Raw genomic sequence first — 4,730 nt, forward strand, 5'->3', positions numbered from 1 at the left:
CCTCTGGCCAGTCACACCTATACTTATGGGGAGTTCATACATATATGCAGCGGCTACCTGCGTCAAAGCTTTTGTGCTGGATTGAATACGGCTTTGAAAGTTGTTACTTCAAAAACACAACACAGAGCCAAGCTTTGTGCTTTGGCCCGGTTTTATGACAACATACATATATGAGAGAATTGTACATATATACTTACTTATTTACTTTCAATGGATGCTGACTGTAATACTTTTAATATATGTACAAAAATACATGTATCTATTGTCATGACTTTGTCTTTCGCTATTTACTAGCATTGTTGCGTTACTGTGGGACTGGTACGACGAAAAGAAAGAAAAGAAAACTAACTTCGGTGAGCAATATAAGTACCTTTTGCGTGATTCTTTCAAATATGTATGACTAGCAAGCCCGTGATTTTTTGAGCTAAGTGGGCTATATATGTAGGGCTCTTCAAAAATCCTTTTTTCCTTTTTATAACCATTACTCGTGTTGGGAAAAGCTTCCGACCCTATAAAACATATATGGCACGTTTCATATCAACTCGTACACCCTCTTTATTTTGTAAAGTGCACAATACTACCTTGAGATCAAAGCACATAGCACCACAATATTACCACTCTTTCGCCGAATATCCATGTAAGACAGTTTACACTAAAACTATTATATCTGGCGAACGGGGTCACAATTTACATAAATCAAAAGCAGGTGGAGTTGTCTTTACATGGATTATCACGAGAAAATAGTTGATATTATTTAGCTATAGATGACCGCGCAATATCATATTTTAAGTAAAAAACAAGGATTTTACCAAAAAGCGCCCACTTCATCGCATTTTATTACACTTGTTTCAAAGTGGAATCATTGCAAAGTAATGATTTTTTTAATAAATTTATTTTGTTTTCAAAAATCCTAATTCACTTTGCGTCGTTCCAATTTGCGTCGTATTTTTTGGAACCTATACCCGACGCAAAGCGAGGGATAGGTGTATAGGGTAGGAAACGCATCCTTCTACCTGTTACTTATTATCCGACATATCTAGTATACCCTTTTAGTCTACGAATAACGGGTATAACTATCAGACACCCGTTACTCAGCTCAGAAAAAGCGCCACCTTTCGTTCAATCTTATCGAGGTTTCACTAACCGCACAAAGTAAAACTTACGGCCAAGCACTTCCTATTAAATGCAACGCGCACCTGAGACTCCTCCGTCTAGTGCTGGCTTTGAACTACTTATCTCCCGTATTGACCAGTCGTTGTCAATGATGATGAAAATGATTAAGCTTCTTATGAACCAGTTTACCGGCCGTTCTAAGATCAGGAGACATGTCTAATTTTGGCATTTGTTTCCCATTTCGGAACGCCAATGGTCTCTGTGGCAAAAGTCTCGATTTAGAGCACTATAATACCGCTAATTTAATTGATGCACCCGCTAACATCTCAGAATTTTTGGATATAATTTATTGACGGCCAATCATACCTCTGACCGTCTTCGAGGAGGTGCTGATATTTTAGTGCTGATACTTAATCCATTTTAGTACAGTTCAAACCAAACTGTCAAGCTGCTCCAATTACCTTAGGCACGGTCCTGGGAGATATAGTGGTTGCTTATATTAACTGCCCCCCACCTTTTCAGAGTCAGCTCAAGATTTTGGACAACCTTTCAGCGAATTTTCAAACCGTTTTATCATAGCTGGTGGCTGGAATGCTCACAATCAATTTTTGTGTTGTAGCCGCACTTCACCGAGAGGTGTTTAGCTTTTAGATCATATTACGTCTTCAGGTCCTAGCTTCAGGAAGACCAACGCACTTTCCTTCTGATGAAGCAGAAATCCAACGGCAATTGATTTTGCTATTTATAAGGGTATTTCGTCCAACTTTCTGACAGTACATGAATCATATATGTTCTGATCAACTTCCGCTTAAAATACTTTTATGCGCTTTTATTTACAACACCAAGGCTGCTTTTTCGTCGTGCAAATCATCTTACAATCCTTATTGAGAATTATGAATCTGCTGATCTGAGTTGTCCTCTTAATCTTGATGCTGCTATTAATAATCTGACTCTAAAGATTCAGTTTGCCGCTGCCGTATACACTGCTAACGGTAATCTCTCTGCTGTCCCAAAGCAAAATCGACCTTTTCAATCCTGGAATAACGACTCTGGTTAGGCAGAAGAGATCACTACGCCGAGGCTTGATGCAAACACGTCATCCACAAGACGTAGCTATGCGAAAAAGTGCTGATTCATCATTAAGAAAAGCTCTTTTTGATGCTAAGTCGGTATTTTTCCTCCGAAAACTTAGTGCTATCGATCCGGCTGTTGATCGAGGCTTCGAGCTCTGGAAATACAGAAGTTTCCTTTGCTTGGGCAAAGAAAGATGATGGAATAGCTAAGGAATTCGCTGATTTCTTGGAAGAAATATTTAAGCCTTGTGAATTGGTCACTGATGAAGAGACTTCTGTTACAGAAGCTTTTGATGATTTTGCCTCTGCTTCTCAAATTCTGCCTATTGATGCACAAGAAGTTAATGACCAAATTATGCGACTAAAGCCGAACAAGGTCCCTGGGGATGACAGTATCGACGGAAAAGTGGCTAATGCTCTGCCAGTAGTAGCTATTTCGTTTCTTATGCGTATCTTCCTTGCTCTGATTTTTCTTTCATATTATCCGGATCAGTGGAAGCACGCGAATGTTGTTATGATCCCAAAAAAGGCGTCTCTCCCCGCTGTGCAGTTTCTTCTCGGCCCATAAGCCTATTGCCAACATTCACCAAGATTATTGAGCGAATTTTAGTAAAAAGTTAACGTTGTACCACAACAATGGCAAATCCGCAGAATAGTTGAAGTGCTGGAGGAGATCCACTAGAGAATCCCAGAGCGAAAGAACATGCCGAGTGGGATTTCGCTCCCTACATGGACATCCTCCCGGGCGTGTCCTCGTAAATAAAGTAAGACCTGGCCAAAAGAATTTGGTTACGTTGTCCTAATATAAGTATCTTTTTAGCAGAACCACCAGTAATACGATATCCGACGACCTCTTCATTTGGACTTCGGGCACCACCATCACCAGCTTATTGGCCAGCTTAAGAGGAGCTTGAGGTCCCGCTGGCTTCTATTGGGAGGAGGAAAATAGGGCGCCCACTAAAGAATAGTTGGAGAAGCCATAGCCAGGATGCTGGGCGTCTTCCTGCAGTATCAGCGGATCAACCCCGTTCCCGATCCGGCTCCCAGTTCCTCAAGGTACAATACGCCCGTTGGGAGCAGGATTGCGGTGGCGCGGGATAGATGGCGAAGCATTCGTGGGACGTTAAGGAAGCTTTAAACTACTAATTTACATAAATAAAAACATTCCAAAGTATATATATTCTTGATCAGGATCACTAGCCGAGTCGATCTAGCCATGTCCGTCTGTCCGTCCGGATGAACGCTTAGTTCTCGGAAACTATAAGAGCCAGGCTATTGAGATTTGGCGTGCAGATTCCTGAGCTTCTTACGCAGCGCAAGTTTGTTTCAGTAGAGTGCCACGCCCACTCTAACGCCCACAAACCGCCCAAAACTGTGGCTCCTACAGTTTTTATGCTAGAATAAAAATTTTAACTGAAATGTATTGTTCTCATCCATACCTATCGTATAAAGTTTGCCACGCCCACTTGAACGCCCACAAACCGCCCACAAACTTCAAAAAATCGTAAGTATGAACGCGGATATCTCGGAAAATATCAAAGATAGAGAAACGGGATATCAGATTTAGATTACGTAGGCTTGAGCGCAGCGCAAGTTTGTTACGCGAATATGCCACGCCCACTCTAACGCCCACAAACCGCCCAAGCCTGTGGCGCCCACAATTTTCATGCTAGATAAAAAATTTTAACTGAAATGTATTGGTCTCGTCAATACCTATCGATTGATCCAAAAAAAACTTTGCCACGCCCACAGCGCTTAAATCTGTCTACCGCCGGTAGGTGGCGCATTTCAATCTCGCTTTGCTGCTTGCATATCTCCATTTTCCTTTGGTCCCTTTAGCTGAGTAACGGGTATCTGATAGTCTTCCTTGTTCTTTTTTTGTGCAGGACCAAGAAGCTTCTCAACAGTTCGGAACTTGGCAATTGATCTCATATTGAAAATTAATTGATCTCATATTAATAATTAATATTGCTATGCTTTTTTTTTGTGAAATGACCAACTTGCAGCTTATGTCCTTCCTAGCCAGAAGGAAGAAGAAAAAGCCATTTGAAAGAGAACTTACCTCCAAAAACTGTTGTTTAAAAGTGTTATAAATACTTAAAAGGCTCCAAACTGTTCTAAACTGTGAAAATTTGCGTCACTTTTGGCCCACAACAGTCCTTATTCAATATTTACTTCGCTTGCCTGAATGGAGATCTCATCCTTGATCTTGAATTTGCTAATAGCAATTAAATAATAATTTAGTTTTAATTTAATAACTTTCCACATGCTAGCGCTCAAATGGTATTAAGTTTTGCGTTGTTTTCATTACTTTCTGCCTTGTCCTGATTAACTCATTTCGCGACCAGAAATGATAAAAATGCAAGGATTTAAGGAGTGGTTTGCGCTTCAATCTTATAAGTTATAATCATGTCTTTTCCCGCTGGATATACGTATGTTTAAATTGCATATTATTTTGTCTTCTACGGTGTAAAAGTTTTGGTTCCCCGAAATAAGCTTCCTATTTTGTTATAAATAAATCAGAAGAATTTAATATATCTAAGT

At 40.3% G+C, this 4,730-nt stretch overlaps 1 long non-coding RNA gene across 3 annotated transcripts; it reads left to right on the plus strand.

The window, feature by feature from the left end:
* Positions 1 to 26: 26 nt before the first annotated feature.
* On the plus strand, positions 27 to 3,377 carry LOC119548648. Of its 3 annotated transcripts, none has more exons than XR_005219318.1 (3): positions 27 to 353; positions 2,680 to 2,950; positions 2,996 to 3,377. It is a non-coding gene; the product is annotated as an uncharacterized LOC119548648 (long non-coding RNA). The 3 variants fall into 3 exon arrangements; XR_005219316.1 differs by having other exon boundaries at positions 3,007 to 3,377; XR_005219319.1 differs by having other exon boundaries at positions 3,010 to 3,377.
* Positions 3,378 to 4,730: the final 1,353 nt, after the last annotated feature.

The sequence above is a fragment of the Drosophila subpulchrella genome, chromosome 4, assembly GCF_014743375.2.
Source record: "Drosophila subpulchrella strain 33 F10 #4 breed RU33 chromosome 4, RU_Dsub_v1.1 Primary Assembly, whole genome shotgun sequence".
Taxonomy (NCBI): domain Eukaryota; kingdom Metazoa; phylum Arthropoda; class Insecta; order Diptera; family Drosophilidae; genus Drosophila; species Drosophila subpulchrella.